The 26,587-nt window shown below is 41.4% G+C and overlaps 1 protein-coding gene across 8 annotated transcripts in view; it reads left to right on the forward strand.

The window, feature by feature from the left end:
* Positions 1–26,587, forward strand: part of NSD2 (nuclear receptor binding SET domain protein 2) — a 100,139-nt gene that overhangs the window by 8,153 nt on the left and 65,399 nt on the right. For 5 of the 8 annotated variants that reach the window (XM_071447258.1, XM_071447264.1, XM_071447263.1 and 2 more), the window contains exon 1: positions 17,050–17,193. The exons of 1 other annotated variant lie outside the window; for it this stretch is intronic. The gene's annotated coding sequence lies outside the window, so the exon portion shown is untranslated. Of the gene's footprint in view, positions 1–3,275; positions 3,358–17,049; positions 17,194–17,271; positions 17,404–26,587 lie in introns of those variants that run through there. 2 more of the 8 variants (XM_071447259.1, XM_071447261.1) reach the window with 2 other exon arrangements.

The following is a 26,587-nucleotide window of genomic DNA, read 5'->3' on the forward strand; positions in this document are numbered from 1 at the left end:
CTACTTCCTTTCTTGGTTTCCCTTGAGGAAAGGACATGCCTAAGCCTGCTTTGAATGTTAAAAGCTTCCTCTGTTCTGCACAAATAGAGGTGAGAGTAAGAGACCATAACTGATTACCCATGGGCAGCTAATAAAGCTGTGAGAGACAAGTCCTCACCTGGAACCATGGAGGTGTTTGAGGTGGACCAAAGGGTCCCTGTCAGGGGGTCTCAAGCCCTTGAGTGAGTCGTGCATGGCTCCCCCCATGCTGGGGGCCTATGGCAGTGCAGTCCTAACAAGCACTGCACACTTTCTGCCACCCTTAAACTCCACATGTTCCTCTCACCAACAGAACAAACAGGTTAATAAAGGTGGGGATTTTTTGTGTAGAAACATAATGAAAGCCAGGTCAGGAAGGGAAGAGATCTCAGTCTGCTTGGTAACTTACACAGAATGAAACTCTACCAAGGAAAGGAACGTGTAGCTTCCCTTGCTTTCTTACCACAGGGTTTCCCCTTTGCACTTTACCAAGTCCAACTTCTGCCATAATCACCCTGGCAACAAGTTACAGTCGATCTCCCTCTAGTGGGTAATTAATTACCCATAAAAGCCACAGCAAGTCTGAGATGTGTTAAAAATCTGCCTTGCACTTGCCTTCCTTCATCCTCTTTCTTCAGCTGGCTTTCTTCTTCTTTCATCTGTCATCTTCCTCACACATGCATTACGTGTTTTCTTCATGCCCTCCCTGAACTTTGTATCTGCTCCTTCTCCATTCTTGTGCTCTGTGAGGAGTTGGGCTGTTTGAGGGGTTTCTGTTTGACTTTGATGTAAGTGGAAATGAAAGTAAAGAAGCGCCAAAAAATGAATTTAAAATGAAATATTCTAGAGATTAGTGGTGTTTGCACAGAAGCATGTGAGCAACCCCCAATATGCCAAAGGCTTAGAAATCTAGGAAAAAGAAAGCCATAAGACCTACCCTAAGTTTGTAATTTATTTTTTTTATCAGGAGTCAGTCAAAGGAAATTTACATTTGTGTTTCCTTATCCTTAAAGTTGATTTATTTGGGTTGAAAATCCTCTGCATTCTGCTTAGTAGTTTCTTCCCCCTGAATTTGCTATTCCATTATCACAACTATTAACAGCAAAATACATAAGCCAGCTGTGTTCAATCTGAAGTTAGCTCTCTAACAGCAACAGTTAACTACCAAAGAGTATTCTCAGAGCAGAGCTGACGTTAATTGAGAAGGATGGTGCTCTGAAATATGTGGAGACAAGATGCTATAGAAATTGATTTAACCAGACTATGCCTTTTGTGTATGGAACTGTATTTCTCTCCTTGCAGAGCATATAGGCTGGATACTATGGCTGTTACTGCATTTAGATTAATGGAAATATATTAGGGATGATTCTCAAAGGTATCTCCTTTCTCTGACTACTCTGGGGTTTCTTGTGTGTGTGTGTGTGTGTGTGGTAAAGCACATTTCAAACAAAAAGATGAACAAGTCAATATTGTCCAAATGAAAAATGACAGATCTGGTTGAAAGAAATTTTTAGGACAGGCTTTGATAATATATTCCTCCAGTGATAGGAGGCATCATATTAATCATTATATGTTACCTTTCTGTTTAAAACTTTGAATTATCTAAATAAACCAATATGAAAGACAATGTGCTCCAATCCAAGTATTTTCCAGGTTCCTAGAACCACTGACCTTTTCTCAAATCACTGTGGTCAACGGTGCTCCACAAAAATCACTAATTAGAACCTCAAGAGTCTTTAGTATGGCAAACTTAGGTATCACAAAGTGAATGAATAAAATGAAGATAAACTGGAATTTTACTGAAGCAAAGTAAGATCACATATTATTTATTGTGAGCAAATTCTGTGCCTAGAAACACCTATGCAATCCATATATTTACATTATTTTGTGAAACAGCATCATACTAAAATAATTGTTCTATACAGCACATCAGGGTTATCAACTTATTTTACTAACATGAGAACAAAAAATATTGTAGCTTTTGGTCCCTTCATAACTGTGTTGTCAATATAACTAATTTCATTTCACTGTAATAAAGATGAAATGAATTCCAATCCTGCACCTCTATCAGTTACAATATAATTTTATTCAGCTGAGACATTTCATAAACCTGCTGAAGGTAAGAATTGCAGACAGTGCTGAAGCAGGATATGGAGGCAGGGAAGAGGTATTGCAGAAGAAATGTACAGGTTTTGTCTTCACAGCTTTCCTTGCATTGATGTACAGGACAAAAAGAATTCAGTGACTATCAGCTTTCAAGACCAGCTTGTAGGGTTGACAGTAAGAGAATGTTCTTTTGCATTCAAATTGAGTACATTTGTTCTAGAATTTATTAAGACACTGTAATCAAAGAAACTAACAGTGCCACATCCTGTTCTTTATTTAGGTTGGATGAAGGCTTCATTTGGCATCATGGAAACTAGAATGACTACCCTGGGCTAAACCAAAGGCCTGTGAGTCCCTTTATCCAATCTCTGGTCATAGTCAGAAATGAGTGTTTAAGGAAGAAGTATGAGGAATAGGGTGAGCATAGAGCAGTGCTGCCTGCAGCAGTGACTTGTATTTCATTGCTGCTGATAAACACACAGAGAACAGAGTCTGGGGGTCTGAGCACAGAGCTGGGAGCTGTGAATTCGCTGTTTCAGTCCTGCCTCTGTCACCAAGGTTACTTGTGCATCGCTGTGTCCCAGCTCATGTGTGCTGGTGGCAAACCTGCCTCCAAGCCTCTGCACTGCAGAGGCACACACAGGCCATGCTCACATAGCCACACTCACATTCAGGCTGGTTTTGATCAAGTCTGGTACAATGGAGAGATTTATTCCTTCCTAACGAGCTGCTTAACATCTGTGATTGTTTCCTGAAGAGCTGAATAATATCCCAGTGCCCTTCTTATTGTGCCCCTTTATCTCTTCCCTATTCCTTCTCGATCCTCTGTTTTTCACATGGTTATCATCACTGGCCTTTGTGGTCCTTGGGCTTTGTCCTAAGCTTATCATCCCTCAGTTCCTACAAGCAGGAGCAGCAAGCTCAGTGCAAGGTAAAAACTGTGCAGATATTTTTCCTGTGTAGCCCAAGTCCAGGTCAATCCATCAGGGAGCACAGAGAGGCCAACTCTTTCAAATGTCCCTGCTGAAGCTGCCAATCAAAAGGTGATGCTGTTAGATTTCCAGTAAAACCAGAAAGATAACGTTGAAGGCACCTCCTTAAAAATTCCTGTTAAAAATTTTGGTTAAAAACTATGTTTCACTTTGCTTCAGGGCTACCTGCAATTCCCAGCATGATGGATGATCCTGAGTGGATCCTCAGAAATTGAATCCATCAGCTGCAGGTCCCCTTCTGGTGAGTTCACAGTTTCATGATTGCTTCTGGAAGTCTGTCACCTCCTCCACAGCCATCGTTCCCACCTCCATTGGTCTACCATCCCTTCAGATACACCAAGTGGAGGAGGACTGCAATCTCCACACTCAGGGCACTACCCAGAACATCTCAATGCAGGCAGGTAAATAAGGAGTTGTCAGAATTCCCTTTTCCATTTTTAACCTTACAATGTACAACCTTTACCAGTGTGATACTATTGGGGATTTCTACAAGCTGACTCAAGCTGCTGGATTGAAGGCCTGGTTTGAGGAACTTCTCCCCAGATCTTTGCACCTCAGGTTGAGCAGAACCCTGGAGAGCTCCTCCTCCTTGTGGCCTCCAGCTGTGCTTCTGCACAGGGCAGGGGTGCACAGGAACTGGAGGAAGCCACATGGAAATCAGGGCTGAGTGGTAACCAAATATGTCTGACCCAGGGGGAAGCTGGTGGGAGTGCAGAGCTAGTCAAAGGGAAAGGAACAAATAGACTGGAACTTACAGGCCCTGGAATACTGGCATGTCAGTGGAGGGCTGTGTATAGTAAATAAATAGAGATATGCATGTTTCAGCAATTTCCCCAGGGTAAAGTGAGTGGGAGTGTGTTCAAAGAGTAGTATTTGCTTTATACTGTCCTGTTCAATATATACATTAGGAAGTACATATAGGGTGTATGTTTGATCAAGGAATTTAGACAATAACCTGAGTAATTGGCAGCATACACCAAATCCCATTAGTCTGATCCCAACGCCAAGTTCCTTCTCAGTACTACAATTTTGCAAGCAATTAAAATGGCTACTTAGCTACATTATGTTATTACAAGCAACATCACTTGTCAAGTATTTTAAGTAGGAAAAGTGATGTTAGTTATTGTGCATTACCACCCAGGTAAAAATCACACCCCTGTGTTAAGCATGCACAACAATATACCATTAACCTGTTTAACATGATAGCTTGAAAGAGCGGTGTGTTATGCTTTTACATTTCTACTACAAATCCTCTGTTATTACTTTGCACATTACATTTTTTTCTGCTATAAAGAGGATAGAATGATTTTGCAAACCAGTCTCATCCCTAGACTGCTATAATTTGACAATTTCAAGGCTTTTCAACTCAGACCCTGGCATATATGTCATGTATCGCATTGCAGATTTCATCCAATAGTCGAAAATGTACTCTCAATGCAGTACCATCTTATCAGTATTCTAGCACCATAAGCCTTCTCACTGCAAGCAGGGGACTGTTCATTACAATGAAACTGAAAATGGAATAACTGAAGGATTGATTTATATGACCTTCACTCAGGAATGTTCTAATTCTGACATAATCTCTCTGACTGAAATCGTAAACACTGTATAATTTTGATTTATTACCCTTAAAAGAAGGAACCTGGATCTATAGATAACAGAATACCTGGCATGAAAAAGAATGGTGCAAAAGCTCAGGAAGACTGCAAGAAAATGCAGATTGATCATGTGACTTTACTCCAAACATTGTTTCAGCCAGCAAATCCATGAACGGAGCTGAAAGCAAGTGGAAAAACATTATGCGGATGTTTTCACAAATCCACTCTGTCATTCGGAAATCTCTCATGATTATATACATTTTATAGCAAAGATAAGAGCATGTTAGTAAGTTCAAGCATGAAACAGTCTGTTTACTAAAGGCTGCAAGGAATGTTTATTAAACCAGCTAATTTATGGCAAAACAGGGCCAGAACTTGATATACTCCACAAAAAGCTGCTTTACCAGGCAGCTGTTTCCCTCCCACACCGACAGTGTAACCCACTCCGTGCTGTTCTGTCCTCACATCTGCTGCCACGGGAGCCAGGAGAAGGCTTGTAAGGGTGTGAGGGCATGCTGGACCTGACTGCTCACAGGTGAAAGCTAGAGCAGTCCTACAGTGTGCTGCTTAAAATTAACAGCTGATAATCTTTAAAGCAAAGCAGCTGGATCTAAATCAAATAGAATCTTCTTAAATTGAAAGGTGAATCAGGCTGGTTGTCACTTGGAATTTTTTGGTGAGGTAAAGTGAGTAGTTAGAAGAAAGAGCAGATAGAAACTATTCACCACAAGCTGGTTAATAAATGTACGTTAAAAGCCCACTGAACACAATCTTAATGCCCTGCAGGAACTGAAATCAACAGGTCAATTTAAAGTAGACTAACAAAAAGAAATCTGCCCTCCACCCATGCCTTTTTTCTGTTCTTAATGTTTGGTGAAATGAATGCTTGCCTCCTTTCCTCCCACACACTCAGCTCACAGTTCCCACTTAGCCATTTCCCAGTCCTATTTTACACATATCTTTATCTTATCATGCTTCTCCTGCAAATCCTTCTCCTCTAGACCACTTACATTCTCTTCTTTCATAAAATTCACCTTTTACAAGTGGTACCTAATCAGTCTTACTTTGTCCTAGCCAGGAAATGGAGGGGTTTATTTTAGAAAAAAATTACTGTTATTCAGTGAATTTTGTGGCTAGTATGAATGACTTCATTCTACCAGATGGTAGTCTCCTCTATGCAGGAACATTTGTCTGCTTCACTGTACTGCACAATGCATATTATTCTCACCTGTGAATGGGCCTGTTCCTTATTACTACCAAAGATCAAACATTACACAACTCCTCCAGTATGGAGCTACAATCTGAGCTACAGCTACTGCAGCCACTGTGAAAGCACTACAGCCTCAGAAAGATTATTTCTTCCTTCCTGAATACGTTAGAGTCGCTATACCAGGAACTAAATTTGTGCTTAGGGATAGCAGGAAGTGCTTGATTCTTTTTATGTACTTGCAGAAAGGAAGGGAGAAAAAAGGGGGAAAAAAAGGGAAAGGGAGGAGATAAAAAAGAGAAGAGAAAATAATAAAAAGAAAAAAGAGAGGCTTGGGTGGAATAATATTTAGGACATTTATTCCCTGAACTATATATGGACAATTTTCAAAGTAAGACAATAAAGTATTTATATCAAAAACTCTGTTCTACTAGAATGACATAAAGCCTTGTAAGTGGCAGACAAAAGAGAAAAAAACCATGAATATTATTTCTGTAATCAATTAGCATGTCAACATGTAGGAATACAATACAGATAATATTTGATTCTTTGGACTAGAAAATTTAACATAAAGCCCAGTTCTGCAAACCAATCCTGCATACTTGATTTTCAGCATGAGCTGTTTATTGAATTCTCAAATGAATGTATTTATCATTAGGAAAATCAAAATACCAGAGGAAGTAATATAGTCTTAGATTTCCCAATGGTGAATTAATTAGTGGAGTCAATTCTACCCTCAGCCTGGTATCTCATCCACCAGACAACACTTACTTCCCACTGTAACAACAGATGATTGTAAAAGCTTAACAGTGTTTTGCCAGTGCTGGTAAAGCTGATAGGGATGGGAGTGAAGGGCAGCTTGGTATCTTCTTCAACCAATGGCAAACTATTCAGTATGAGAGGTTAAGAACTACTTTATTAGGATGATTATCATTACCCTCAACAACAGCTATAAAAAGCTCCAAGTCAAATGGTTCTGACTCACTTGTTGAAGGGTAATGCCATCTGTAGAGGAAATTCTGGGTATGGGCTGTCACCAGTGGCTAATCCCCCTGGAACAGGTGCACAGCACTTTGCCAGTCCCACATCACAGCAGGGCTGGGAGCCAGGGCATCCAGCTCACAGAGTAGATGCCCACTGGAAAGGAGGTGGAACAAAAGAAGAAAGGGCCTGTCTTCATGTTTCTCCCAAGCAGTTTCCACTTTTAAAGTTTTGGTGACTAGAAAAATTTGGAAGCCATTCTCCACCCAATGTGCATCAGCAGTAATACCCTCCTTGTCCTTCCTCACTAGTGAGCTCTCCTGAGCCACTGCAAGCAGCTCTGGAGTGAAATAGTATGTTTGCAAATGTAAATTCATCAGATTCTCTATAAACTGGTGGCTGTTAATATAAAATATTTTAAAACAAAATGCCTAAGTACCAGATCAATCCAACCTAACTAAGGTCAAAAACCATTTGTTGAGTCCATTCGGGACAGAAGGCAGAAATATTCCAAAGTTGCCTTTTGAGTGAATGAACAAGGAATACAGACTCAAAAGCTCAACTCTGGCAGACGCTGAACTCGCTGTCATTTGATCTGCAGTAGCACTTGGGTGTCCAAGTAGGTCTGCTGAAACAGAAGGAAACCTTTCCCAGAGATTATTCAGCTAGTCCAAACTGGTAGCTTTTGAGGAAAAGAAAAACATTTTCTTACATTTTAAGGAATATAAATAAAATAACAGTCATTTCACTGAATAAGGTGCACCTATCAAAAATTACATATTGCAAAGTTAGAAAGGACCTTATAATCAGACCTGCACTAGACAGACAAAAAGACTTCTTAAAGGGATTTTTTTCAATCTGTAATACAACACACCTTTCAATATAATATTTCTGTCCAATTAAAATTATTCTATTAATGGAGAGTCTATCATAGTTTTATTATGATTACAATTTATTGTAAACTTATTGTATTCATTACTAACTTGAGCTGTAAAAAATGTAAATACTAGGAATCATTAAACTTGAAAACAATGCAAAGAAATGTAGCAAAAAAGAGGGAAATTAAGCTGATTAAATGTCTGGTTCCCATTGATTGCCAATAGCTGCTAGTGTTAAATTAAGAGGTTATTTTATTGTCCCCTACAGCCAAGCTCAGCCATGCTCCATTCAATAACTAATAAATTATGTCTTTGAGTTAGTAATAATTACAATAAAAATATTCCCCATTTTCTGGCATGCTGTGTTTATTTTAGGATATTAACACAGCAATCCAAATACAACACGTAAAACTCCCTCAGGGTTTTCTGTCTCACATCCCAGACCTTCTGTTTCTTTATAAGCTTTAACAGCCACAGTTAGAAGAGATATAAATAGTCTGAAGCACAAGAGAATCTCTCTTCCCTGACAGAATCTTTATTTACAAGCTCTACAAACCTTAGCAGGTCAAACAGTCCCTTGCTGGCAGGTTAATAAGGCCCACCTGCCAAATAAACCCACCAGTGAACTCCGCAGGGCCTACATAAATCCAGAGTGCTTGCAACAAGATTTTCTCCCTAGGAATCATACTGAGGTGGGATGCTTATAGTTCAAAAGGGGGTCATCTTTCAAACTTCAGAGGGCTTGTCTGCCTGCCATACACACATGAGTATGCAAAAGGTTTGCAAAAACTACAGCTCTTACCTTCAGAAGGTATCATTATTTAACATTTATATTTCAATATTGCTTACAGGATACCCACATGCTGAGGCCTCCTCTGCTGGTTCCATATGAACACGTAAGGCTTGTCAGTCTCTGCCCTTTGGACTTTTTAAAGGGCAAGTATAGTTGGGTCATAAATCTTTAAAATTATTCAAGACTTAAGATACAATTAATTTGCCTACAATGCCATAGAAAGAAAATTAACAAATATGATAACTGGTTATTTAAACCAACTTATAAAGTAATTCTCAGATGCCAAAGTGGGTTTTTTATGAATATTGACAATTATCAAAGTAGAATTCCATTCTGAGCCTAAGCTGTTCAGCCACAACTCATGGATAAATGTTTCCCATTGAATCAATGACTTCTTTATGTTCTTTCCTGAATCAGCTAGGCCCAGCAACTATCCAAGTGTGGGCATATCCACAGACTTCTCAAGAGGCCCACTCACTATGTTTATATTGCATTGTAAAACGCGTCTCCAAAGCATCCTTCAGATTTCTGTTTGCTGTTCATGCAGTCAGCACAGTGGTAAATTCTGAGCACACACCTCATCATTTATTAGGATGGCACCAGGCAGATGAAGGCACACAATGGAGGGTAGCTGGGCACCAGAAGCTCTCTGGCTCAAAACACTAAAGCAGAACTCCTGATCCACTCATGAAGGGAGCTGGTTTTCCTTTGCACACCTGGCTGAGAACTGCAGCAATGCCTGAGCTGATTCACAAACAGATCCATGCCCCAGCCTTAGAGGTGGCAAAGGAAATCAGGAAGGGCAATGTGCAGCTGGAGAGGCAGCCTGTGTGTACTGGGCAGGGATCACAGGTCCCACTCTAATGAACAGTGAACATCTGATGAAGTTCTTTAATTTACTCTGAGGGACATATCCATATCAGGCCTACAGGCTGCTTGCCTGTAAAAATCTTTCAGGACAGGGTACAGGCACATCAGGGAGCTCATAAAAAAAGACTTGCAGCTCTTTGTTCCTGCAGATCTACAGTGCACTGGACCAGAGTCCCCACAGGCACTGGGCATTGCAGCTGTATTAGAGCATACATGATTAGCTGCAGACAACTTATTGATAAGTACAGCTATTTGCCAGAGTCATTCCAGTACAAGTCAAATGTAACAGTTCTACAAGTGTAGGTGCAGTAAGGAACACATGTAGATCATACATTTAAGATGGTATGTTGTGGCAAAGCACTTGGTTGCACTTTGAAGGCCTTGAATGCATTCCTTTGAAGGCTTTGAATGTCAGATTACCACAGAGAATGGTAATCTGACATTCAGGATCCTGGTACTGTTCTTGGTGATGTTATCAGTGGTGTACTTTTACTAAGAGGCAAAAGTACCTTTTCTGGGGGTACTTTTGGGGTGAAACAGAAGTTGGGGCTTTGAATCACAGACCCCTTGATTCTGAATGCCATTTAAGTGCCTATCACATCCTGTGGAACCAGTGCAAACAGCTTTGAAGAACCAGCTCAGACCCAGCAGATGCACATAACATCAGCCCTTCAGCAAGCACTCCATGCCCAGTTGCTGTAGCAATTGCACAAGGGGGAGTGTTCAACTCCCAGTGGTTTGTGTCCATGGGAATGATGCTATTCTTAGCACAGTGGTACCACAACCGTGCCCAGCTTCAGCGTGAGACAACAGAGAGTGGGGGAATCTTCATGCAGGCAGTGTCCTACACCCTGGTCAAGCCCAGCACCTTCCTCCTCTGCTGGGTACATTCTCCATTTGAATCACAGTTTAATTCAGCTGCTGTAAATGCAGCTGAGACAGCCTGATGTTTTTCTGCTATTTGTAAACTGGATGCAGATTTGGCACTGGAGCCAGAAGTGCCTCAGTGGGATCAGTGCTGTGTGCAGGGCTGAGCTGCTGCTGTCACTGGACACAGTGTGACTCCTGCAGGCAGTGCTGTGTGCAGGGCCCAGCTGCTGTCACTGCATGCAGTGTGACTCCTGCAGGCAGTGCTGTGTGCAGGGCCCAGCTGCTGTCACTGCATGCAGTGTGACTCCTGCAGTCACTGCATGCAGTGTGACTCCTGCAGGCAGTGCTGTGTGCAGGGCCCAGCTGCAGTCACTGCATGCAGTGTGACTCCTGCAGGCAGTGCATGCAGTGTGACTCCTGCAGGCAGTGCTGTGTGCAGGGCCCAGCTGCAGTCACTGCATGCAGTGTGACTTGCAGTGTGACTCCTGCAGTCACTGCATGCAGTGTGACTCCTGCAGGCAGCCCAGCAGCCCCTGTTCCCTGCCAGGGCTGGCTCACCAGGCAGGAGCCTCTCAATGCTGTCACTGCGCACTCTGGCTCATTAACAGTAACTGAAGCGAGCAAACAGAGCTTACAGCAGTGAGCACATCCAGCTGGAGTGTAAGAACATTGTAAAATGTGCAAGAAACACATCCCACTCCTTTCAGTTCTCACAGCAGTGACAGCTCAGGTGATAATTTAGCAGATAGGCCTGCATTTGCAAACCTGCTCATCCTGGCCTCACATCCAGTTGTTTCCGGCCCTCATTTGTCAAGCACATTTGCACATACTCAACACCAATGTAAAACAAGTGCCAAGCATCTTATATAAAGTCTCCAAACAGTTCTTGAAATTAGTGGCAATTTCTGAAAATGCCTGTCAGTGAGCATTTTTCTCAAGGCATATACACAGAGTAAATAGGATATGATCACAGCTACAATTTCGCAGTACAGGAAATTGCCAGTCACCAACGTAATTAGAAACAGTTCATGTGATCAAATTAATCATTCAAAAAAAGAGCAATTACTGTTAACAGAATAATGGCATGCCTTAAAAAAGAATGAAATTACCCTTTAGGACCGACATAGTTCCCCTCACCACCCTGTACTGAGGCAGCAAAGATTAATACATATGCAAAATAAAACACTGCATTAGCATCTGCTGAAAACAGTAGTAGCATTATCTATCTGGCCTCTTCAACCCTTAACAAACTTTATTCTTCAGCCCCAGGAGAGAGTGGAAATATCAATAGTCACTTCTCTGCCAAAATGAAAAAAACCCCACTCTTCAAGGTTTCCGTTGCTATATAACTTACCACATTGTGATTATTGCTGACCAATACTTACATGAAGATTAAACATAAGTCAGCAATTTGAAATGCAGAAGAATTTAACATTCAAACCTACATTACAGCTCCTCAAAAGCTAAGACTTGGCTTATTAAGGCTAAAGCTTAACTCTGTAAGATCTAGAAACACATGCCAAACATATTGCAAAAAACTGTATTTTTGCTGTTTTGCTAAGCATTAATTCTGACTATAAATGTATTTTGAAATTTATACTTCTAAGTGAGATTAAGTTTATGTTTAAAAATACAGTAATACTATGCTATCAATAGATAGCAGAGTTAATATGTTCTGAATCCTCAAGCTGTGTGTTTCTACATAGATTAGATTTATTTTATTCTGAATGTCAGCAATGTTTAAATTAAGTCATGATGATGGGGAAGATAATTAGAGACATATAACTTCTATAGATAAATTTATTGATTCACTGAAGTTACTTATACCAAGCTGAAGCATGTTAGCTGCTGAGAACTGGTATACATCCCAACAGCTGGTTTTTATCATCCCAACACTGGAAAACAGCAGGGACATGCTCCTCAATTTTCCTTTCTCGTGGCCTCTGTCTTGCCCTGAAGATGTATCTCACTCCCTCATGTGTTCAACTTTCCTCTTCCTTTTGCTCCCTCAATTACACTTCCCTTCCTTCTGCTCAGCACAAATGATGCAAACACAAATAAGTATTTGCAACAAAAGGGACATTTACTCCATTCTTCTCCTATCTGAAAGTGTACCTGGTAAACAGGCTGCTGAAACTTGTAGTATGAAGAAGATTTACATTTAATTGTGTTTTCAAGAGGTAATAATATTTTACTCTGATCAGTATTTAAGCCATAAACTGTAACTGCACTTAAGATGTCCCTCATTTAGACAGAGACTAATTCTCTTTCAAATTCTCAAATTATATTATTTTCTTTTTCTCAAGGAATCAATTTTCTATTAAAAAATACCATTACTCCATTTTTATATGGGGTTACACAAAGTCTGAAAAGCCTGTACCTTCTCATTTTTAAGATAATTTAAAAGTGATTGTAATACACATCAAATTTTTCAAGTAACCATTTTCAATGAATTTTCATTCAAATTAATTAGCAAATATATGTCCAAGTTCTCTAGAACACATTTACTACTATCATTTCATGATGAATGTGCTACAATTGATATAAAATATTTCTAAACACTGATTTTAAATTTCATATTTCCCTGTTTCTTAGTTCTAGATCAGCAGCTTGTCCATATGAAACAGCATGCAACACACTGCATGGTCAAAGACATAAACACACTCATGCTGATAAAGATTTTTCTTAACAGTTGTGATGATACAGACTGACATGCTGAAGATCAGTGCCCATGTCTAGCTATACTTAACATAGCTAAGTGTAGGTTCAGACAGGTTGAAAACAACAATTACTCTCTGTTAATCCCAAGAAAAACATGGACTGCTGGCCAAAGGTGATGGGCTGCCAGTTGCCAGCATGAAAGTGTCATGGTGATAGTAGGGATAAGACTGAGCAGGTATCTCTGCATCAGTGCTACATCAAAACAGGACAGTGGCAGCATTAACTTCACCAGTGTATTCATGGTTTGAACTGTTAATGTCTTCATGTTCACCCCTAATACATGGAAAAGTCTGTGAAACAAGAAAAAACTACATCTGTAGATTCTATACGGCCTATTACAGTACATACTCAACACTTTAGTACAATAAACACTGCAAACATGCTGTGCTGCTCTGCTAATTTGGGAATATCTGATTAACACATGGACTACACTCATGTAACTTCACTTTAGCACTACTTTGAGTTACACATTGCCACCAAGATAATCTGCATGCAGGAAAATACACACTAGACAGGTTGTTCTATACAATCCTAAAACAAAAATAAAAATGAGTACAAGAAAGGATTTTAGGAAGCAATCAATCCTTAGCATCCATATAGGAGAGGAACATAGACAGAAGGCTCCTGCCATGGAGATCTGTGAGATTAAATGTGCTCATGAGCTGCACTGTCTTTACTATTTGCCTTTGCCAGGGCAATGGCAAAGCTTCAGCACAGAGACTGCTGGTCCCCATTGTGTCTAATGGCAACAAATACCCCAAAATGTGCCCCATCCCCTTGTCAACAGCACTGACCCAGCTCTCCAAGAAGGCAGCTCTGCTCTGCTGCACTGAGTAATGCCACACACACTGCCTGTTCCTGGCCTCTGTCTCACACAGTGCAACTCCAGCAAGCTCAAGGCCTTGGCTTGTCCAGCATTCACTGTCCCTGCTGCGGCAACAAAACAAAACTTCCTTCACCTTCAGAACTCCTATGAACATGCCTAAAGCCAGGGGCACTCAATTCAGTTACTGCTGAATAAGTGATCTTGAAAAAGTGCTTGAATTGCTTCAATTGCAAATTATCTTTTGGCCTAGTAACTAATTGATAATCTCCAAAATATTTAAATATTTCTAGGACAGCATGCTACCACTACATTTATTTAAATGCCTTTGAGTTGAAAGAGGGATATTAAATGTGATACTGTTTAACACAATATATCAATAAAAGTTGAAAGTAAAAAGCAATAAAATTTTAAGACACCAAATGAAATGGGAGTCAGTTATAAATGAATACTTTTATTTGCTCTAGTTGTGCATTTTTGATAATTTTTGGCTAGATCATTGAAATCAAAACTGCTAAAAGATATTTTCGAATTTAAAATCACAAGGAAATATAATGAAAGAACAAAATCTCCCAAGAGCCTGGGAAATTGTGACTACTAGAAACTGATTAGAGGATGTTTCCTTCAACTCCTTCAAAGCAATAGCCCAAGTGTAAGTGCAGCATGCCTGTAATTTGTCAGCACAAGCTTATTCTGCACTGCATATGCATTTATACCTTGAGAAGTTAAAGCTTTTTTGAACTCAATTTTCAGAAGTGTCATATAACTATATCCCCTTGCAAAGGACCAGCCCCTTTGTGTACTGCAGTGGAAAAATGAGGTATCTTTATTACCACAATAAGAGCTCAAGGAAACTGCCAAGTGTTTTGAAAATTAAAAAACCTGCAAGCACAATTTTTATTTAAAGGGTCAAGACATTGGACAAGTTTACACCAGTGTCTATCTACAATATAAACTGATAGTATGCCAGTTAAAGGTGTTAACTCCCAGCATAAGCTTTCCTGGAAATCTGCATGGTGGGTTTATCAGGAGGTAATTACAGGGTTGCAAGTCTTGGTCTCACAGACAAGGCCAGTGATCTACAGGAATTGTAAGCACTCAGGAAGATTTGTCACCTTGACCATGATAACAAAATCCTTCCACTTATACCTTAAAGAACTGACACAGAAGGCAAACATAGGAACTGTGTTATCTGTAGGATATTATGCATTAGTGATAAGTACAAAATGAAAATTTGTTTCTCTTTTGTAAGTCATACATAAAGATGAATTTATATAATTGGGCCTGTACAAGAAGTTTATTCTCAAGAGAACGTAGATAAAGTATTTGTATCATACAAATTATTGATAATAATGTATTTTATGGAAGTTGAGGGGTTTTGAGGGGGGAACAGAAAACACCCCTGAATACATGGCATGCTTTGTGCTTTTAGTATGTTAGATTTATTGTTCAACTCTTAAGAAAAGCAAGCCTGTATATTCCCTTACATAAACAACAGGATTCACATACTTGCACTTCTATTTATTTGTATTGATACTGGTGCCTCTATTTTTAATTAGAAAGGATCTTTAGTTTTTCTCTGACTGCATTTAACTGAACTTTAGAAAGGAAGCTAGATAAAACTGTCACGACTCTTAATCCAAATTATCTATTTTAAAATGTAATGGCACTTTCTCTTTAGTGCTGTAAACACTGACATTCGGAAACTAAATCTTGTTTGTCTAACACCTTAAAGATAGTGTATTTTCTTTTTCACAGAAAGGCTGTAAAACAAGTTAAGGTACCTTTATCACTGCAGACAGATCTCCTCCAGCCACCTTCAGCTTAAAGTTTTAATCAGCTAATGATTAAGATTTTCATTACTAAGTACTTAGCACTGAATTTGCACTGTTCAACTGCTAACTGCCATGCAGCCACCATTAAACGCTCGCCTAAAAACATCAACAAACTTTAACATATGAAAGTAAACTAAGGATCACGTAAAAAAATAAACAGTCTGAGCCTTTCTGTAACAGATGGCCTAATTTCACCATTATCCATGAAGTATGATGCTGGTGTGTTCCCCTCCCTCAATTATCATCTGTTTACCTTTGGCAGGAGTTGCGACAGGTCGTTAGCTACCAGGTTAATACAGTATCCATAGCACCGAGGAACTCCATTCTCTGCCTTGTACACAAACACAGCTTCACAGTGCTCCATAAATCTTTTATTAAACCACTGAAAGCTTGAAAAACCCTGGCCATTACCTGCTTTACATTATCTGGTGCGACGGTTCATGAGAATGTTTGTTCCTATTGTAACATGACGGCTGTTTAACGATTTGACCCAAAAAAAAAAAAGAAAGAAAAAGAAAAAAAGCTGTGTTTTCAATTGGCAAATTACAAGCACATGTACTTATTTTGATGCAAGCTTAAAAAAAAAAAAAAAAAAAAGTAACCCAGGCCATACTTCCAGAAGAGACAGCCCGGATAATTCGCAGCCAGGCACACTTCGGTTCTTACAACCATTCGACAGTCTCCAAATTGTGTGCAGTTGTACGGAAAGTCAAAACATTTGGCTTAAATCAGGATTTTTAGAAAGCGCACGTGTACGGTGGCTGAGGCCGGCGGTGAGGAGTGCACTTTTCAGCCGGCCAGGAGGAGAGAAATAATAATATAAAGATATTTAGAATTAAACGTTTTTCACCTCCACTTTCGGGAAGGGGGGGTGTGGGTTGGTGGTGGGTTTAACCCATTCTTGTGCACCTGGGGACGGCTCACGGCCATATCCCCGGACCCCAGGGAAGATAAATAATACTAACAAAAAGATGTTTTTAAAAAAGCGTTTCCCACCGCGGTGGGCGGGCTCTGGACGCGCTCTCGCCCACCTGGGCGCGGCGAGCCAGACTACCCCGAGCGGGCCTGGCCCCACCTCGCCCCGTGGCCTTCCCTCCCCTGGCAACCAGCCCAGCCTCCCCTTTCTGCCGGACGGCCCCGCTCCCGGCCCCGCTCCCGGCCCCGCTCCCGGCCCCGCTCCCGGCCCCGCTCCCGGCCCCGCTCCCGGCCCCGCTCCCGGCCCCGCTCCCGGCGGGCGCCGCTCCCGGCGGCCGCGCGTGCGGGCGGCTCCGCGCGGGGGGATTTGAAACGGCCGCTCCGGGGGCCGCGCGGCGGCGGCGGCCAATCAGCGCCGCCGATTTTTCGCGCTGGTTCTGGCCGGAGGAGGGGGCGGGGCCGCCGCGCAGGACCCGCCAGAGCCGCCGCCGCCGCTGTGTCGCCTCGGCTCCCGCCGCTCCCCGGCACCGAGATACCGCCGCCGCCTCGCCCGGCTCCCCGGGGAGAAGGATGCGCTAGGGCACAGGTCGGTAGGCCGGCAGCGCGGCTGGCTCTTCCCCGAGGGAAGGGAGGAGGCACCCGGGGCACGTTCCCGCAGGCCCCGGGCGGGAGGCGGGAGCGGCGGGAGCGGCGGCGGCGAGGCTCACCCGCCCGCGGGGATGCTGCCGCCCGGCCGCGCGCCTCGCCGCGGGCACCGGGCGCCCCTCTCCCGGGCCGGGACCGCGAGCCCTACCCGGTAAAAATGCAGCGGAGGCGGCGTGGGGGACGGGGGATTCCGTGGCGGGGCATCTGCGCCCCCCCTCCCGCCCCGGCGGTTCTCCCGGGAACTCCCCCTCCCGAGGCTCCGCTACCCTCAAACTTACCGTCCTTACCGTCTCCATCTGCCCGGCAGCCCGCAGCTCCCGTTTCCCCGTTCCCCGGAGGAGGGCTTTTTTGTTCGCCCCCCCCTCCTCCCCCCGCTACCTGGCTCTCGCTGCGGGGCCGCGGGTCCCCCCCGCCTGCCCCTCGTCCCCCCCCGGAGGCTGCCGCAGGATTTGTGCCGCTGGCTGGGCCTGACTCTTGGGTGGCGGAGGAGCGGAAAGGAGCGATGCCGAGCCGGAGTCCCGGCTGTTGCAGCTTCATCCTTTCCCCCCGACCGCCTCCTCCTCCTCCTCGGCGCTGCGGGAGGTCGGGGGCAGCATAAAGGGGTAAAGGAGAGGTGCCCACCCGTCCCACCTCCCTCCCCGGGGAACGGGGGATCAATCAGTGCAAATCAGAAAGAAAACCGGAGCGGGGGGACAGGACCGATGGGAAGGGGGGAAATAACCCTCCCCAGGCTTCAAACCGCCCCCTTAAGGGGTAGCGAGACTGCAAATGTCCCCCCCGTGGCGGTGAGGGTGTGGGGAGGTGGAGGCTGCTCCTGCCCCTTCCCGCCGGGTAGGACTGAGATTGTACGGCAGCAGGAGTGAATGTAACTCTGGAAATGTATGGAGGGGGAAGCCATGTTTGATTTATTCCTCCACTAAACACTGGTGTGATGATCCTTCTACTTACACCCTTCTGCAGTCCATCCTGGACCGGTATGGGAGGAGAGCCTTGTTAGGAAAATGGAAAGAAAACATTCCTGCGAAGGCGTGCGGGCTCGTTGGCTCGATATTCATTAAGTATAAGAGGACAGGGCTCTTGTAACTTGAATTGATATTTGTGTGGTAAAAGAGCCTGGGGAACTTGTATTCCCAAGGCCATAGTTACAGCTCATCTGCTGTGGCTTTACCGCTCTGGGGGTGGAGAAGGGAATTTGCCATACTTCTTGAACGTATTTATACTTGCTTTTTGGTTTTGGTTTTTTTTTAAATATGTCGGCTGAAAGGAGGAGTAAACACTACTAGAAGTACAGAGATGGTAAACACCATATTTAAACACATTTCAGAGAAAATGGGCTTCTTGCTAACAGCCATAAGGCAAGCAAGAGGCTGGTATCAGTCATTGCCCAAGTATTTCGTGTGCATGAATATTTTCTTATTGGCATTTACATTAAAATTGGTTTATATGTTAAATAAAATTGTTAAATTTAGGAGCTAGTGCACCACACACTGAGTAAGCTAAATAGGTCTGCTTTAAAAAAAATAAAAAGGGAGATATGTTTGGCTTTTAGCCTTTGCATACATCCAAGGAAGGTAAATACTGGGGTGGAAGTGAAGTTTGTAATAGATTTTGCTAAGAGCCCTTGCTAGTGAATTAAGCGGACATATATATCTATATATGTAAGGTTACTAACATTCCTTACACATGGAAAGTGTGGCTTCAGCTGCAAGAATAAATTAGTTCTTCACTGAAATGTTCATATGTTAGTAGAACATCTGCAAACTTACTGCTGAAGCTATTATTTGCTTGTTTGCTGTGGGAATTTTGCTTGGGAAATGCAGCATATCAATGTTAATAAACTCCTCAGTTTCACAGTGTGCTGAATTTGACTGTGGATTATTTGACTGTTGGATGAAATAATGGAATTAAATCACTGTTTTGCAGGGCTACTCAGCTCTCAGTACTTAAAGTATATGCAATTTTTGGTTGCTTCAGTAACTATATCCCACATATTAAATCATACAGGGATTTTTCTCTAGTATGCAACCATCAGAAATTCTGACAGGTTTTTTCAGTATGTGAATATAAATGCTCTAAATATTACTGGAGACAGTGTGAAGGTTATAGGACTATCCACTCTCATACACGCCTGGAAAAATCCAGGTATTAAAAGTACAGTAAAACCTACTACTTTATCAAATATTATTTAAAAATGTCAGAATAAACTATGTCATTATACTTTAAACGTCTAGATTTAAAGTACTTTAGAAGATGGAAAATAAAAATAAAATATATTTCTTTTTACTTCAATATGAATCCAACAAATGGCTGGTAAGAAGAAAAAAAATTCTGTCTGTAGGGCTACGTGCCTTTTCTGAAGCCAGTGGTAGTTTTGCAGGTGAAATTATTGCACGTAAATTACTGCCTGCATGCCATAGACTGGATATTACAGCAAAACCAACCCTGCTTGGGTTTAGACTGGAAGCAAAAAATGACTGCTGATGGGTGGCTTTCTAGTATTTGTGTGGTGAATGTACACATATATGTGAGTTTGTGTCCAAAACACTGCACTAATAAAGTAGCAAAGGAATGGCAAGAGGAGATTGTTTTTCAGTGTCCTGTTGTTTGTGGCCCTTTCACCTCTCACTGTTGCACTGAGCCTGCTTTTTGTTCCACCAGTGTCAGTACATTTCCCCATGCAGGTCTTGTTTCTGCAGCCTGATAAATGTGAGTGTTCCTTGTGGTCCATCAAAGCCTTTGACTGCATTGGGGCTCCATGTGCATAAATGTTCACCTGCTCTGCTCAGATTCCCGTGTCAAGGATCTGGTGTGTGATGAGTAGAAGATACAAACAGAATTCTTGCAGTGATTTGGTCACTGCTGGTCATTCCTGCTTATATAACCACACGACATTTCTTAGGTTTTGAGCATAGAAGATGGTTTAATGCATGAAAGTTGCACGTATCTCCTGTATAGAGCTAGGTAAAGGGCCAGGCCTTTTCTGGGGAAAAAACTGAAACCTCTCATGAGGAGCAGTGTGCTGCACAGTGAGAAGCATCCATTAAGTGATATTGCTGAAAACAACAGATTCCCTAACAGTCAGTAATCAGGCATGAGTGAGAACTGCTTGGGTGGGACTAATAATAATGCCATAGATGATGACTACATGTTTCAGTCCTGTGTTTGTGGCTATACTGTTTGAGCTCTTTTATTACTTTCCTGCAAAGAAAATTGAAATGGCCTTCTGGTTGAGTAGATGTGATAGATCTGGTGTAATTATCAAATCCAGCCTTGGGATGAAGGAAGAATGGAGATCTTAGAATCAGAGAATGGTTTGGGTGGGAAAGAACCTTAAAGATCATCTAGTTCCACCCCCCTGCCATGGGCAGAGCCACCTTTCACGAGGGCAGGTTGCTCAGAGCCCCATCTCGAGTGGATCAGTAAGTCCCATTTTTCTAGGGAGCATCACTTTCCAGTTAGGCTGCAGCTTTGAGAAATGTCTTCACCAAGGATGTACTAGAATCTTGGTGGTAAATGAGAACTGGAGATGGAGCATGGCACCAGGATTAGTGCTCAGGTGGTGAAGAGAGAAAATAATTTCTCATCAGAGCTTAACATCTGAGTCCAAATTTCCTTTGGTGCATAATTGCAGAGAACTTGGGAGAAAGGGGGCTGGTAAGGACAGCCTCGTTGATGTGCCAGGAGTCACCCTGCTGGTTGTAAATTCACATAGTCGTTTGAATGGGTCAGTCAGCTATTTTATACAGCTAATGGTCACTTGGAAGGTTTTGATTCTGAAAACGTTTTTGAAGGAAAAGAGAGAAAGTACCTAAATTTTCTGCCTTCATTGCACCTTCAAATTAGCTTCTCTATGACCCGCAGTCATTGGAGGTAGCTGTATAAATGTATTTGCCTTTTTCCTGTAACTGACATATATTGCTAAAATGATACATCAGGTGTTATTTTTAATTCTTTTATCAAGTTTGTCAACATCTCTAATAGTTAATTTATATTTTCTAGCATCAGCAGGAAGAGAAGTTTTTAAAATCTGTAGAAGGAAAATGTCGGCCCTATTCCTCTCTGGTGCCCTTTTGGTTGAATAGCAAGCTACAAAAATACTCAAAAGTTCATGGTGAACAGGAATATATACTAATATATATTAATACCTTGTGATGATAAGTAGTGCATGATGGACTATGCATTAACCTTCCTAACAAACAACTCTAAACTTTAGCACCAGATAATCTATTGACTCTGTGGCACACTCAATAAACAACTTCTGTCCAAAGCATACAGTAGATTATAACATAAACTGAATTTTTTAAACTGCATGTTGTGTGCAATGAACAAATACCTGTGAATCATGCTTGAACCAAAAGCAGGATTTGTACTATCCTTGTTAATGTTAAGGAATAATACCATTGCATGGAAGTTGTTCTTACGGTACCATATGTGCTGTGTGGAAAGTAGGTGTTTGAAAAGGTATTTGAATGTTTCACAGCAATCAGATTGCACTTAGTGAGTATGGAAGGGTGAACTACTAACCTAATGTACTTCACAGTTTTCATATGTTGGGCAAAATGACTTTGCCCTGGGGCACCACTGGTGCAGGATCTCATATATGACTTATTGTGAAACCAGTAAAATATATAAGAGACTTAAAGCATGTTTTAAATTGCAAGGATTGCTCAACAGGTGATGGCTCTGTTTCTAGTTTTGTTCCCATCCTTTTAGTTTGCCCTATTTTCATCTTGGTGCAAGATAGCAATTTGTTCTTCTTTTGAACTTTGGTATTCAGCTCCCCAGCACAAATTGGAGCTATTTGGGGTAAGGATACATAGGTGGCAAATGACTGGAAAACTGCAGCATGATGTGCTATTGAATTTGATTTTCATAGAAGCTTTGCCATTTTTCCTCTGCTGTCTGTGGAGGATACTGTTGGTTTTCTGTCTCTTTGGAGAAGCACAAGGATGTCTTGTTCTGTTGGCTGACAGAGATCACCATTTAACTGTCTTTGTGACATCTCTCTGGCTTGTGCCTTACACAAAATACTAAAATATTAGCATCTCACATCCATGCTAAAATAGATGTTAAAAATGTGTTTTATACAGAATCCTAGAGTGTTCTGAGTTGGCAGGGACCCCCAAGGACCATTGAGCCCAATGCTGAAGTGAGTGGCCTGTACAGGGACTGAACCCACGATGTTGGGGTTATTCACATCGTGCTCCAACCAGTTGAGGGTGTATAAATCATCTTCAGGCATATTTGGCCTTGAGGGCTAAATCAGAATTCCATGTTTTCTTTGCCAGAGTCAAAGAACATAACAGGAGTGAGTTCTGTTCTCTGAGTTCTGCCATAGTAAACAAGAGATACAAAAGGAGCAGAAGATGAGATGTTCTGTGACAAAAATATCTTTGAGAAAAGGCTGAGGTTAGGGAATATCTTGTTAGAAATGTGATTTAAATGGAATTTGAAATATTTTGAAAAGCTACTGATTAAAGAATAAAAGAAGCATTAGAAAGAATATGTACTAAAGCAGCCTTCTTGGGAACCATTCCACATATTTATTCATTCTAATAAGCAGAAGTGTAAATGTTCATGCTGTGGCATGGGTTAGTCTCTGGAGCCGAGGTTCCCAAGATCACATATGAGATAAATTAATTATGGAACTTGCCAGCCCTGGTGGGATTCCATTGGAGCAAAGATCCTGACTGCACTGGCACTATGAAACATCTAAACTGGGGAGTTATCTCTGTAGTAAAGAATGCCTAGATTCTAGTCTGATAATAAAGCAGAGGGATTTAAGCCAAAGTATGAACCTTGTAGAACAGTGTAGGGTGAAAGATGTGAATATGGATCATTTCCCTATATGGAGTGCTTGCCAACAACTTTCAATCGAATGCTTCAGAATGAAATTAACGTGATTTTTCTGTGAGTGCAAAATGCAGACTCAGAAGCTGGTTTCTAGTAGCACTCCTGAACAAACTAGAAACAAATGCTGGGATTAAATGTGGAATGTGACTGAAATTCAGCAGTAGTGCAAAAAACAAGTTCCAGTCATAAAATGTGTAGCTGAAAGTACACGTGCAATATCTATTCATCAGGTGAAAGCCTGGCTCAAAATGGTAGTGATAGCTGAGCCTTCAGAAACTCTGCAAATAAGGAGAGCAGCTACATTTGCTTAACACTACTTATTTCTACAGTCAGAACTAGATTTTCCCATGAGAAGTACGTACAACACAATTTGTCCAAAGAACTAAATTTGATAAGACAGTGAAGTAATGCACAAAGCTAGTACTGTGCTGAAAGGACAGCAAAAAATTGCAGGAGATACTCACTGCAAACCTCTCTACACAGAAGTTTTGGAAAGTGGACAGGAAGGAATTGGTTTGTTAGACAGGGAAGTGTTTTATCTTTCTGTCTTCAAGTGGAATGGATAAGGTAGACTATATCTACAGAAACTCTAATTCCAGACCTTTTACCTCTAACAGTTACACTAATCACTTTCTGAGAGATTTTTGATATAGATGTAGTAAAAGAAATAAAAAAGGAATTAAGAGCTCTGTGAATGATGGTAATGCATTTTGGCAGGAGCATGGTAAATCTCCAGCACAGGGAAATACTTCAAATAATGTCCAAACCAGAAAGGCCACTTCATAGCAAGTATTTGGGTTTGTTTGAAGAGTGTCTAATGTCTGAAGTCTCAGGCCTTGCTTGAGTGTTCCTGGCATACATCTGCCAGTTCCCTCTGTGTGTGTGTTTTGCCTCAAGGAAATACATTGATAGAATTATTAATGTAGTTGCATGTAAACGGTTATGGTCTGTGTGAAGGAGATCAGAATTAGCACAGTATGGCCAGGATCACATTATAGTCAGTTCCATTCAGATGTGGATATGTGCAGGTTTTAGTGAATGGTGCATATCTGTAAGTTAAATTCTATAGTGCTGTGGAGTCAGGATTAATCACCTGGGACCTTTACCCTCCAGATCTTTACCTAATGCTATGAGATGTGAAGCTGAAAGTACTGGGTGAAGGAAATCAGCTCTTTGTACACATTACCTGTCTACAACAGAGAGGTACACTATGAGTGCAATGTGTTGCTGCTTCTGTAAACAGCAGAAGATGTGGCCAAATGCTGCTCCAGGATTATTTTGCCCTCTCTGTGTACATACAGCTGGGCCTTCATAGTGTTGGCAAAGTCTGACATGTCTCCAGTGTCACTGCCACTTCCTAGAATGATTCCAAGGCACCAAGTGTGCTTCTGGCATTTAAATGCACCCACTTGGATGAACAGTTTTAATGCTGTGGTAGACAAAGATAGCAGACTTGTCAGGGTCTAGGCAAAATGACTGTAGCCTCTGGATTAGTTAGCTGCTGTCTGGTCAGATCTGAGGAGCACTGATTTCTGTAGAGATGTAGCAGATAGCATCTTGTTAACACTGCAGTTTGATTCATTTCCTATAACATTTTTTGGTGTCATCCCAGTTTTGATCTTCCCTTCCTTGAATTCCCTCAGAATTCGAACAATCAGAAATTTTCATGATTCTCTTGGTGAAGCTTCAGGGAATTGCTATGCTATCACAACTACATAGGGGAATAAGAGCAGAATCAGTGGCCACAGTGAAGAGGAAACAGATTATAGTGTGTTCATCTGCTGCAGTGAATATTATGTAAGCCAGAGGATCCAGATCCGGAAAGCGTGGTGCAAGGAGTAGGGGTGGGATGCTGACAAAAAAAGACAGTGGGATTAAAAAAAGTATGGGAAATTAAAGTAGTGTTAGACCAGGTGAAAAAGCAGTATAAATAATGAGCTCTGCACTGAAGTGCTGTGCTATTTGAGACTGTGTGTGATTGTGTTTGGTTCTTTGTTCCCAAGCTATGCAGATGCCAGGTGCACAACTCTGAGCTGAAAGACAGGGAGAGACATCATTTCATTGGTGAGCAAAGACCTAAACTGAGCAAGTACTGAATTGTTGAGTCCTGTTTTGCTAGAGAGGGGCCATTCCCTTTGGACAGTCTCAGGTTTGGGGGCTGCCTTTTTGTATTTATTAAATACTGGTGGTATAGTCACTAGTTCCTACCATTTTAGGCACCGGTGTTCCTCCCTGCTTATGTGCAGAGGAGAAGCCATTATTTTCTGTGTGATCTGTGGTCCCACCACAGTGGTATGTGTAGTCTCTCTTCAGACAGAATTACAACACCTTAGAAGAATTTGATTTTACTCAAATGTATCTCATTGCTTCACCCATCTCCAGCAGCATGAGTGGAACTGGCAACATTAAATTTCTACAGGAGTGGAAAAAATATTTCTGTGATTTTAAGAAAAGGAACTAATGGAGAGGAATCCTCTTACAGACTCTTCCAGCCTTGTCCACATGAAAGGGTTGGTTGCAAAAGCTTTTCCCAAGGAAGAACAAGAAAGCAAGTCCATCCATTTTGTAAGCTTGCTTTCTGCAGTAGCAAGTGGCATTTGAAGGGAAGATTTGCTTTCCATTCTACAGTTGTTAAATGTACAAGTTGGTATTGTCTTGGTAAGAAGGCAGTAAATACTTGTTTTGGTTCATGAAAATAGGCTGTGATATTGAAGTTCAGAAATTTTATCCATCAGGGAAAAAAAAGCAAATCCAAAACAAATTTTAAAAGATGGATACTTTTTTTTTCTCAAGAAAAATATCTGGTGGCAAGTAATATTGGGTAGTAAGTGCAACTGTAAGTACACTAACTTTCTTCACAGAATTTTCAAAATGTGCTTTATCTTGTTATATCTTCTGCAAGATTAATGAAGTCTTTACTTCAGGTGCTTTTACATTAAAAATCGTCTCCTTTGGAGGGATGCTTTTTAAAAAATTTTCCTAAGATTCATAAATTTTAGAAAGGTTTGGTATGTTTATTTTCAATTCTATCTCAGCTACTACAGTAAAGGTTTTCTTCATGAGAGATGCTGGTTTTGAATTTTCTGGCTAGAACTGATTTGTGACAACTTTTGGCCAATCTTGCAATGCAATTTTTAGTTGTGTTTTCTTCTAAAATAAAATTATGTTTAGATCCTGTAGTAATTTTTCATTGTTTTAATGCAGTGAAGTACAATTTTCATTGTTTTAATGCAGTGAAGAACAATTACAGTGTACTACGCAATAGTAAATACTCATCTATTTGATATTATTAATACCCTATTTGATATTTTAGGGGTTTTATACAAGATAATATGAGTAAGCATACTCAAGATTTCAAATGTATTAGCAAAAAAAAGTGTTGTAACCTTCTTAATCTTGTTAAGTATTTTCTCTCATTCTGATCTGAAAATAGGAATAAACTTTTGTCTTAAAATTGATGAGACAATTGAGAACACTTACCA

This window comes from Agelaius tricolor, unplaced genomic scaffold, assembly GCF_023055355.1.
Source record: "Agelaius tricolor isolate 1412-34295 unplaced genomic scaffold, bAgeTri1.0.p SCAF_24, whole genome shotgun sequence".
NCBI classification, from domain to species: Eukaryota; Metazoa; Chordata; class Aves; order Passeriformes; family Icteridae; genus Agelaius; species Agelaius tricolor.